This window comes from Clytia hemisphaerica, unplaced genomic scaffold (genome assembly GCF_902728285.1).
Source record: "Clytia hemisphaerica strain Z4C2 unplaced genomic scaffold, Clytia hemisphaerica genome assembly, whole genome shotgun sequence".
Taxonomy (NCBI): domain Eukaryota; kingdom Metazoa; phylum Cnidaria; class Hydrozoa; order Leptothecata; family Clytiidae; genus Clytia; species Clytia hemisphaerica.
Window position 1 is genome coordinate 607738 of NW_027103359.1, and position 12742 is coordinate 620479.

A 12742-nucleotide genomic window follows, 5' to 3' on the forward strand; every position below is an offset into this window, starting at 1 on the left:
GCTAAAAGTCTCAACAAATTAAGAACAGCCGAGCATCATCCAAAAGTTTACTGGCTCTTATAAAAAATTTGATTTGAGTTCTTGTTATGACTATCTTTAACAATGTGTACACGTTTCTTTTATAAGAGCATCAAAAATTTTGATTGATTTGCCTTCTGATGTTCTTAACTTTTTGAGTTTTAAGCCTAAAAATGTTCTTAACATGTTCTTATTTTTGCCATTTATTGGAAAGTCGGGTGTTAGATTCCACGAAGCCTTCAAATGTTCGTAACTTGTTCTTAACATTTTGGTTATCGAAGCCTTATATTCTTATATAGTTTGTTCTTATAAAGAACGTGTACCTTTCGCCTTTTCACCGCCTCGCGTTTCGCCTTTTCACAATTTTTGGATCGGCATGGGTACCAGGAAGCCGACGTCGGAAAAAAAATGGTTTATCCTACATTTCCTTTTCTAATCAGTGTGGCACACATATTAAGTAAATAACAATGAAATAATCGGCTTATTATACGGAAGAAGAAGTCCTAATTATGAAAAATAATGAAATCGGTTTACAAAAGACAAACACAAGTCGCACGAAGGCACGATATTGCTTTTTCTTGATTCCTTTTCTAATCAGTATGTGGCACGCATAATGAATAAATTATAGTAAAATAATCCGTTTATACAGGAGAAGAAGAAGTCCTAATTATGACAAATAACTAATTCAAACAAAACGAACGAGACAGGGTCAGTCGAAAACCTGGCCTACCTCTGTGGCTCGGCCATAGGGTAGGCCATACGTTATGGCCCACCTTAAAACTCTAAAAATGATTCGATTGTTATCATTCTGAAAATGTTAAAACAAATTCTAAGGGGGCGCCAAAATCAACATTTTCTGAAAATTTCCTCCCCAGTTTGTCGGAATTTTTATCCACCCACCACACTACTGCTAAAGGATCCCTTTTGAGCTCGGTGGCAAGCCATGGACACCCCTGAAAAAATTAAAATTGTTCACAAGTTTTGATAATTTTTTTTTTTTTGGGTGCAGAATCGGAAAAAAGTGGTCCGAAGGTCTAAATTATTTCTTTTTTTGGTGGGCTATAAGGTAAGCCATAGGGTAGGCGAGCCACACTATCGCTTTTTTATTTAAAAATTTTTGTCAACATTTGAAATTGTCAACGCAAAAAAAAGTAAACAATTTTGATTGAGAAAGTCAATGACTGCATTGGGTTTCTCACATTAAATTACTTTTTACGGTCTTCAGGAATGAGAAACAAAGAAAAACTTTTCCGCTTACGATCAAAACAAAATTCCGAAAATGAAAAAAGTGTTTAATTTGTTGATTCATAACTGTTGAGAAACTTAGTCGGTAAGGCACTGGGTTAACGCACAAGAGGTTCGCGGTTCGAATCCCAGGTGCGACCTTTGAAAATTTGAAAATTAGGTATTTAGAAATTAAAAAAGAAAAAGTGAACGAGTGTTCAATTTCAAAATGCTCGTAAGAATGTTCAAAAAGAAGATTAGAAAAAGGAAAAAGGCTGAAAATTGACCAATTGAATGATCAATACAGAAAAAGCGCGAATAAGAATTGCCGTATGATAAAAAACGCTAGCGAAAAAGCTTCATGCGAGAATGGGAGAGTTCCGATTGAAGCTTATTAAGCTTAAAACCCCCAAAAAACAATATTTTCGGGTATTTTTATAAAAAAAGCGTGTATTGATTGTGGGTAGTTCAGGATAGATAAGCTGGCCATCCATATCTTTTTGCTCATTAGGGCACATAATTAGGCAATGGCGAAAGAAGCCATCAAAGCTATATTCGAAACCATTTTCCGTTAATTAAAAATTAACTTTTTGGAAATTCTTTTAAATTAACTTTAATCAAAACTAGATTAAACTTTGCACTTTCAAAAAAAAAAATTCAAATGCGGTAATAATCAGCTAGCATGTTAAACTGACATTTGTGCGTTAGCGGGTCGATTCAATTCAATTCAATTCAAAAATGATTTATTTGCCTGCATAATTTAAACTAAAATTTACAATATGTGAAAATTACAATATAATTAGGTTGGGGAGCAGGCCATGCTCTGGCCATCCATATAGAGGTTACCTGACTAATCAATGGGATGACTACCTGGTTGCAAGTATATGTTTGGGATTTTAATAATAGGGGAGGGATTATTACACAACAACATATAAGTAGCGATAGAAAAAAAAAGAAGAAAAAAAAGTATGCTATTTAACAATTAGTACTGTAAAAATGAAAAATAAAATTTTAACCAATTTTTCAAATAAGTCTCAACTTAAAAAAAGGAAATGCTCTCTAAGTTGAAGTACAGGTAAGGACATAATCAGAGTTAGCTGTGTAGGAGATTATCGGCTCTTTTGTTAAGCAGATACAGAGACAGTGAACTTAGGTCTTTTTTTGAGTGCAATATTAGTTGGTTCCAATTTAATATCGATTGGTATTTTACAGACTTTAAGCCATAGTTCAAGGTTTTAGCTTTGGGACGTTCTAGGAGCTTCAGGTTCATATTTCTTGTTTGATATGCATGAGAAAAGACTTTGAAATCAAGAGATTCCCATGGTGCTGGTGGAGACGTCAAAATCAGACCTTGTCTACTGGTTCGTTCGTAGTGCCTTTTTTTATGTACAGTGCCTTAAGAAATTTTTGCGGAATTTAATTTCGCGGTCCACAAGTCAAGAGAGAATTTTTTGTTTACAATATGGTCTATTTTGCCCTAAAAAAACAATTTTGAAAGGCGATTTTTTTAATCCTGAGAATATTCGTGTTTCGTTTCACGGAATTTGATTTCGCGGATTTGTCAAAAAAACCGCGAAACTAAATTCCGCAAGAATTTCTTCTTGATGTAATCTCTTTATCTCTTTGTCATCGTTAGTCAGGATTTGTTTTTCTACAGGCCTTCAATGAGAAAAGGCCTTTTACACGTTTTTTTTATAAGAACATCCAACAATTTTGAAGCTTTCAGATAACTTTTTGAGTTTAAAGCCTAAAAATGTTCTTAACATCTTCTTATTTTCGCCATTTATTGGAAAGTCGGGTGTTTTAGATTCCACGAAGCCTTAAAATGTTCTAAACTTGTTCTTAACATTTTGGCCATCCAACCCTTATGTTCTTATATAGTTTGTTCTTATAAAAAAACGTGTATAAGAACACGACTGATTTTTGGCAAAAGAACAAAAGAATTCCATATGCCTCACATATCGAAAATGGCTTTTTAGTCAGTGAATGAATAAAGTAAGCGCGTTGAACCCTTTCAATGCCGATTTGAGCACCTTCCATTTATTTGCTAATGGCATGAGAGATTTCACTCTATTTCGTGCCCATTTTTTTTTACAACACGATTGAAACTTTGATTTTGAGGCAATTATATGGAACCTTAATTTTTCCCCGCTGCTAACAGCTCGAACCTTAAATAACGGACCGCTAATATAGAGGTTAAGAACAGTTTAAAATAAAAATGACGAAATTGAAACGAAGTTTCGATTAGCCAAAATTTTACTGGTGGTTATAAAAAGCTCGTGTTCGGTATATGCTTATAATTAAAGGCTAAAGGTTGTCTTTAAGGGTGAATCTACGGTGATGATTAAGAGCTATTCGAAAAATGGCCTTATCTTTTTACGTGATAATTTCCTTAAAGTCAAGTTTTGTTAACAAAATTAGCAGCATTTTGCGAGCGTTTTAATCAAATTTCCTGAAGTAAATTGCATTTCATAAAGCCTGCAAAGCATTAAAATATTCTTAGAATGTTCTAAGATGTGTAGCGTCGAAACCTGTTCTTAAACACCCCTGTGTCACAGACCCGCTGGGACCCTAGCCCCACTAGAAAATCTGGCAAAATTTCGTCCCCGGTAGAGAAATACCCTGGAATTTTAGCCCCACCGGAAAATTGACTTATATTTCATCCCCACTCGAAATTAAATGTTTAAAAATTGCACTCCAAAACCATCCCAATGGATTTTTTAACCTTTGAACAATAGAATTTCTATCCCCATTGGGATTTCAATAGGAATATATATCCCCACCGAGGAAAATAGTTCCACCGGGGCTATGAGACAGGGGTGTTCTTAAACACTTTGCATCAAAATTGAATACTCTAGGGGCTGAGTTAGTTCTCGTATGCACATCGGCGTATAGTCATTTTTTCTTTTGATCATGAAAGTATAGTGCTTGAAGAGTCAGAAAACGTGTGTGGCGTTATTTGGATCAGGCACAATTTTTTTTTTTAACTTTAAACATAGACATATTATATACCAATCGATCACAAATTTTATGCTAATTAAGAAAAATGTCAGAACCATGGTCTGAAAATTCCGTTATCTGGAGATATGAAGCACTTTCGATTTTGATTTTTGCAAAATGACTATGAAATTTGCGTGGCTGTAACATTTGATTGGCTTACTTGATTTACTTGAAATTTTCGGAGGGTCTTGCCTACCGTTCAAATAATAAAATTCAGGAAAATTTATTTTTCTATATGAATTTCGATATCCATAATGATGGCGGATTCAAAACTTTCTTTCGTCATATGGGCTCTTAGGCTCTGCTAGCTAGCCTAAGAAAAATATTTTTTTGAGCTTAAAACCCTGCATACTATATACCAATCGATCAGAAATTTTATGCTGATTAAGAAAAAGGTCAGAACCATGGTCTGAAAATTTTGCTATCTCAAGCTATGAAGTACTTTCGTTTTCAAAACTTAGAAAACGTAAGTACTTCGTATCTCTCCGCCATTATGGAATTTGTGCCTGATCCAAATAACGCCACACACGTTTTCTGACTCTTCAAGGACTATACTTTCATGATCAAAAGAAAAAATGACTATACGCCGATGCGCATACGAGACCTAACTCAGCCCCTAGAGTAAAACAAAAACATTAACAAAAATACGTTTTAATTGATAATTGTATTCATTATCAAAAAAAATAATAATGACTGTCTTATAAATATACAAAAAATATTCTATATTTAAGTATACTTCCAATTAAAATATTTAATATATGTACAAGATAATAAATCTGTTTTTATATGAAAAATATGTAACCCTATTAAACTTTCGCTTCAACTATTTATATTTACATTAGTTTAGTTAATATTTCAGAGCCCAGTGCTTTTAGATTAAACTCCCATAATTTTTAGAATGCACGACTGTAAATGCTTTAGATTTTGTTTCAAGACATGAAATTCTCCCATGGCGCATTGCAATTCTCCCATGGTGCATTGCATTGATCTTGTGCTTTACTTTTGCGGGCTCTAGTTTGAAAAGTGCTCTAGAAAATTGTTGTGGCTATCATTCCAATTGAAACAGATATTCAAAATTACTGATATTTTCCAATTAATCACTCAACCAATCCAGTCCACTGGTTCCGTTATATGCTGATTCAGCAATTAAAATACTTTTATCAGGTTCAATTTTGTGTGGGAGCGAGCTTGCTTTGATACCCAACAAAATATATTTACAAAACTCAATTGTAAGTTCTGCCACTTGCTCCAAAAAAACAAGATCACCTCATCTCAAATAACTTTGCAATTTCTCCATTATTTTTTACTCGATAGTGCTAAAGAGCCTTTACTGCTTAAAACACTGCTCGAAGTCTTGCTGCTGCTACCACTTAATGCATATGAGTTCCGACTCATTGTTGATTTTGAAGATGACATTGTTAGTACTGATGTTTTCGGCGTACTGCTTTCGTTTCTGGAGGTCGTACTTTTACTTAGTGAAGAAAGTGGTCCTGATCGACTGCTTAAAGACATCGTGCTGAAATCTCAAAGCCAAACAAAATTAACTGCACAAAATAGCTGCTGCACTTTGAATACACTCTTTATAAACCAACCGAGTATTATATGTTTTTTCGGTAATAAGTTTATATTCTTGTAGGTAGTCGTTGATTTCAAGTGAAGACAAATACTAGAATACTTGTTTTCTGTTTACTGTCTTCGTTCAGTTATTGCTTTTTGTTGAATGACTTCTCTTTCGTCAACTTCTCTCGTATTTAAACATTCTCGGATAAATGTATTTTCCTTATAAGGAAAATCCAATTGTCGGGTTTCGGAGACGACAGCTATTAGACGAAAACGAAAGTGAACCGATTACTATAATTATAAGACAAAAAACGAACGACAATTGATTTTGAAAGATAATGATGACGTGTTTGTTTGTTTAATTAAGTTAATGAGATAATTAGAGTAAATGCATCTTTTCGCATTTTCTAAGAACAATTTTCTAAAAGCATAAAGGCTCGGTTTTGCAGAAACTTAAGAACAGGTAAAGAACAAGTTTGATTTCCACGATTGTCATAGGTAGTTACTAAATTCAGCCTAGGTTGATGCTAAAAGAAGCATTTTCCAAAATTTCAGCCTGAAAATTAGCTAAAAGACGAAAGGGCAAAAGAGATTCAACTAAAATTTCTTATTCTAAATAGTATACCGTATATCTTTTTTTAAAAGATGTTCTATTCATTACTGAGCTCGTCAGAGTTGGATTAATTGCACCATTTTCTCGATTTTCTAGTCAATCATAAGATTTTGCTTGTTTTACTTTTGCTGACGTAGGTTCTTTAAGCTTTGGTAAAATACAAAGGGTCACAAGGCACTAAAGGTTTTTTCTACTGATAAGCTTCTTAGGTGGTCTGTCTACGAGGCATTTTGATTTTTGGGATTACCCTTGTCGAGATTGAATATTAACCTATAGACGTTACAATTTTGTCAATACCTTTAATAAAAGAAGATTTTAGCTGGGAATTTCACATTGCTGATTACTGGAAAAAAAAAGTTTTTAAGGGTGAATTTTACATTTTACATTTTAGGTGAAAAAAATTTGGGGATTTTATTTTACTGCGACCAAAATGCAATTATATTATGTTGTTTTATAAAATATGAACATTTTAAATTTTAGAAGCCTTTGGCTGTTCTTAATTTTTTTTACTTAAAAAGGTTCTTAAAATGCTTTTATTTTCACCCTTTCGTGAGTATTGTTGCGAGATATCTCCTAAAGTGTGATGACCAGGGTGGTTACATTCAATAAAAATGATAATTCAAAAAAAGGAATTTCCAAATTTCTCAAAGCCTTCCGAATCAGAGGATGATTGTAAGAAAATCAAAAGGCCAATCGTCAAATATTAATCTAATGAGGTTTTCCTTGGTAGCGCCTACGTAAATTTTTTTTGATAAAAATAATTCTTTCTATTGTTGTTTGCAAATGTTATGTAGACCAATATTACTTTACTACGTGGATTTTTAACGACTCCAGTCTACGGTGGAAAGAAATAATCCTCGCCCGGGGGTACTAGAGTTGGCGGATGAGGGGTATGTGCGGATGGGACCTCCAAAAACCGACTCTAGAGAGACTGATTTTTGCTGAAAATATGACCCTTAAATTTTTCGATCCTGAGAGACTGATTTTTGCGACCTTTAGAAAGACTTTGAAGGGTGAAAGTTTCCGAATTCTCGCATTCATACATTATTTTTTTAATTTTCACGTATTCACGCAAGTGAAAAAGCCCATTCACGCATTCACGTAAACCGCTTGGGGGCCCCTTTAAATTTGTAATTTTAAATCGAATCTTTGTAAAAATGTTGCGAGCACGCCCTTACTATACAAAGAGAATAGTGAAGTTAAGTAAATCGGTAAAATAACGACGACGAACGAAAATTTAACAGGCTAGTGAGTTTCAACCAATCAAATTTCGTATTTTCACTAGCCTATTATATTTTTCGTCCGTCGTCGTGATTATCCTGGTATGCTTAACCTCAGTAATGTCAAAATTCCTCTTACACACTTCTAAATAAAGTAATACAATTAAGGCTATAAAATAATATTGCACAATATATTGTGATACTTTCTAGGCTAGTGGTGAAGTAATTTTCATTTTAATTGACATTGGTTTTTGAGAGAATTTGTTTTTCTGTCTATTTCAATATTTTTTGTATAACTGCGGTGTAATTTTGTTGGCAGTTACCCTAATCTCATAACAAGATAATTTATGTGGCTAGCCTCACGTTCTGCTAGAAATGATTTAGCATTGGTATCAAAAAAATCGTGATTTGGTAATCTTCAAGCATGTTCTGATTACTCCCCGCATGGCACGCATTCACTCTAAAGGCCGCTTTGATCTTTTTCGTCCAAATTTGAAATGAATATTAAATGAGCTTTTGAGTGTGGTGATTAAAACAAACCAATCGCACCGAAACAAGCGCCAATCATAGACATAAACGTTAAGAACGTAGTCGCTTTCGCTTTCGTTTTCAAGCAGAAGGCAAGGCGGTTTTATAACTTTGTCGAACTCAAAACGGTTAATCGTAGTCGAATTCTCAGAATTGGACGTTCTATTTGTTCAATTTATGTGGCTTATTTTTGGACCTACCCCGGTGGAGGTCCTATAAATTAACCTCTGTTCGTCCGTTCGTCCGTTAGTTCGTCCGTTAGTTCGTTACCAACTTTTCTCGAGATTGGCTCATTAGTTTTTCCTGATTTTCGGCACAATGATGCAAAATGGTAATGCCCAAAATGTGACAGAGCCCGATTTTCGAAAAAAAATATATTTGGGCAAATTTGGGCCAAAAACTGCCTAAAAATAATATTTTTTGGACTTTGTGCAAAATCCTGTCATTAGGTTTTTCTGATTTTTTGTACAAAGATGGAGGGCAAGATTCTCTAAAGAATGGCTGAAGTGGTTTTTACCGGAAAATTCTTATTCGCCTTAAAAAACGGATTTTCGTATTTTGGGGAAATTCCCTTTAACCAAATAAGAAAATATAGCTTTTCTCAATGTTGACTCATTATTTTTTTCTGATTTTTTGCACAATGATGCATAATGGCAATGCCTAAAATGTGATGGAGCCCGATTTTCGAAAAAATATATATTTGGGCAAATTTGGGCCAAAAACTGCCTAAAAATAGGGTTTTTTGGACTTTGTGCAAAATCCTGTCATTACTTTTTTCTGATTTTTTGCACAATGATGCAAAATGACAATACCTAAAATGTGGCGAAGCCCGATTTTCAAAAAACATTTTTTCCGGCCGAAAATGCCGGAAATATGCCGGAAAAACTGTTTTTTTGGCATTTTCTCAAGATTTTATCATTGGTTTTTTCTGATTTTTTGCTCTAAGATGCGTATTAACAATGCCCAAAACATGGCCGAGTTTGATTTTTGAGAAAAAATTTTTTCCGGTTGACAATGCCGGAAATCACCGTGTTTGCAGATTTTCATTGGATTTTTTCCTTATATTCATTTCTATGTTTTTTACACAAAAACATAATTGATAACAATGCTCACCATCAAGCATGATTCAATTGTCAATAAAACTGATTTTAGCGACCAGAACTTTCTATTTATTTTTCCCTACAACCCTTCCCTGTCCCCCCATCATCAATCAATGATGAATTTATTGCGTTATGCATTTTCGCTAAACGCTATATTTTCTGACTGATTTTTTTTTCATTTTTCTCCTGGCATTGCTATCTAACTTTCATCATCAGGTAGGTCCATTCAGCATCTAGCTTGTTATTTTATTGCACAGTTTAAAATCAAGGCATGCCTGTACGACGAGAAAGGCTTAGACTTGCTGTTGCTGTAAATTGATCGTCTTGTTCTCATAAAAAAGCCACTATACTATTACATGAAATTGCATCAAATACTATAGTAAGAATGTAATACAGGATTCCAACTGTCATTTTAGGATTTGATAATAACTCTATACACACATTTATAAGAACACCCAAAATTTTTGTAGCATTCGGATGTCTCAACTTTTTGAATTTTAAGCCTAAAACTGTTCTAAGCATGTTCTTATTTTGACCATTTTGTGAATATTTTGGTTCATTTTCCTTAAAAATCGGGTGTTTTAAAGTCCACAAAGCCTTAAAATGTTCTTAGCTTGCTCTTAATATTTTGGCCATCGAAGCCATATAAAAAAAACGTTATACGGAAAAAGCTTTGGTTTTTATTGCGTGAGGTCATCGAATCATTCATTACTTGCTTACTTGATTATATGCAAAAATTACTTGCCCCATGATTTTTTGTTTTATGGGATAAAATGTAAAGGGAAAATCCCAAAGGACACGCATATTTTGTCTTGAAATCACTTGAGACTTAAGGCGTGGTTATAACATTCTCCATTGCACCAACACATGTAAAAATTACTTGCCCCATGGTTTTTTGTTTTATGGGACAAAATGTAAAGGGAAAATCCCAAAGGACACGCATATTTTGTCTTGAAATCACTTGAGACTTAAGGTGTGGTTATAACATTCTCCATTGCACCAACATATGCAAAAATTACTTGCCCCATGATTTTTTGTTTTATGGGGTAAAATGTAAAGGGAAAATCCCAAAGGACACGCATATTTTGTCTTGAAATCACTTGATACTTAAGGTGTGGTTATAACATTCTCCATTGCACCAACCCATGCAAAAATTACTTGCCCCATGGTTTTTTGTTTTGTTTTATGGGATAAAATGTAGAGAGAAAATACCAAAGGACACATTTTGTCCCTGACTGAGACAAAGCAAGATTGATTCAAAACAATTCAGATATGTGGCAAAACGAAAGATTCTTTTTGAGCATCGTGCAATGACGCGATGGGGCAAGTCTTTCGTGGTGCATCTACATTGAATACGCTCCTCGTGCACTACACGCCAACATCATAAATATAATCATTATTTTGTTATGATCGTTTTACTTCGGCCGAGCAGTGCGCTCAAAAGCTAATTTGATATTTTTTTCAAAAATCAAAATAAAAGACTTTAAAGAGGATTGTCAACCCGGCCAGATGCTCTCATAAAGCTTCAGCCTTCAGAGTGAATACGTGAAGCAATAAGGATCTGCTCGGAAATTAAAAACGTATTAAAAAGCCTTAAAAAGGGGAAGTTCCACACGTGCTTTTTGGTTTAATCACCATTTCCTGTTTAGTTTGAAAAATGCGTCTGTGGTTTCGAAAGGCTTTGTGGTGTTCCAAAATTTGGCCATCAGTTACAAAACATATAGCCTGTACCATACAACATTCAGGGGTGGTTGAATGATTGTTAGAGTAGAGCAGTCACCGGATACAAGAGTGAAATTTGCACATGATAAAAACACAAATTTTCCCTTTGCTCAAGTACTGTATGAAAATTTTGGAGCCTCCAAAGCCTGTCTGTTTTATACTAGCTTCTTGTCACAGCTTTAAGGCTAGCTTAAGTTTGGTACAGGCTAAATGGTAAACCCGTTTAAAACCATGTCAAATGCCCACGTCACAGAAACTTCGTCAATTATTTTTTAATGACCCTTAATGACTGCTTTTGATCGATTTAATACATCATAACTTTTGATAATTACACTAACAGAAAAGAAAATCTTGCTCGTATACTGCATGTGCAGAGCTTATCTTACAAGACTTGAATATTTCGCAATGAATCGTCACGAGAACTTCATTATACACGTCCAGACTGATGATATGAGATCTAGGGATGATGGGTCTAAAAAGTGCTATACTTTCTCTCGTTGAAGTGTTATGGGTACGTAAAACTATACTCATGGTAAAATACTTTTAAGGATTGGGGACACGAGAAGTTTTTTTCGCGTTGGTGCAATGCAACATGCTCCATCCCACCAACCTGGGCAAAATTGATTGAATCAATTTTTCTCCATTGTTCCAGGGACAAAAATCAGATTTCACTTTTATTGGTAGAAAGAAAAATGGAGTGGAGACACGAGAAAGCGTTTCAGGCTCTATAGGCTATCTTAGAATGATACATTTTTCTCTCGTTGATCGTTTCAAAACTTAGTAAAATAATGAGAAATTAAAATGTTTTTGGTTGATACTTTCAGGTTCTCATAAAGACTGTCAATTTTTTTAATTTTTCCCAACCTAATCTTTTTTATAAGAACATTTAAACTTTTTGAAGCCTTCGGATGTTCTTTCTGAGTTTTAAGCCTAAGAATGTTCTTAACATGTTCTTATTTTCACCATTTTTTTAGTATTTTGGTCCATTTTTCTAAGAAATTAGGTGTTTTCGAGTCAGTGAAGCCTTAAAATGTTGTTAATTTGTTCTTAACAATTTGGCCATCGAAGCCTTATTTTCTTATATAGTTTGCTCTTATAAAAAAACGTGTAAACAATTATTTAAAAAGAACAAACTTTGAGAATCTTATCTTGTTTTGGCAAACGCACTTGCCTAAAGATCTGCTCGTAGAACAAAAAATTAAATTGTCTTTTCCAGCGGAATCAAAAATATTTTAATGTCCAAAAATTGAACAATTGCCAGTTTTTATGTTGAAATATCTTGCAATAAATAGTTGTTTCATTGATATATGTCACTTGCTAATGATCAGAAACCACTGAAAGAAATTGCAAACTGTCCCAGCTTATATTTTTTTTCGAGCCTCAGCCGGCGGGGATGGGGAGTACTAGATTTACGAGGTTGACGGGTATGTACGAGCCAAAAATCGAAAATCAACCCTTAGAGAGAGAAAAAATTGATGTTTTAGGATCCTTAGAGAGACTTTTCTCAAAGCTTTTGTCGATTTTAACTCAATTTTGGTATAAGTTTTTTTAAATCACGGCCCTTTGAGGCAGGGAAACTTGGATTTTTGTAAACTTTGGACCCTTTCAGAGAGTGAATTGGTTTTTTGTAAGCCTTAGAAAAACTTTCGAAGGTGTAAAAATGGGACCCTCATGGCTGGCACATATCCGACATCCATTTTGCTTCGATTTCAACAGCCTGATATTAATTTTGTTTGTGTGAAAAAGAAACAGTTTTA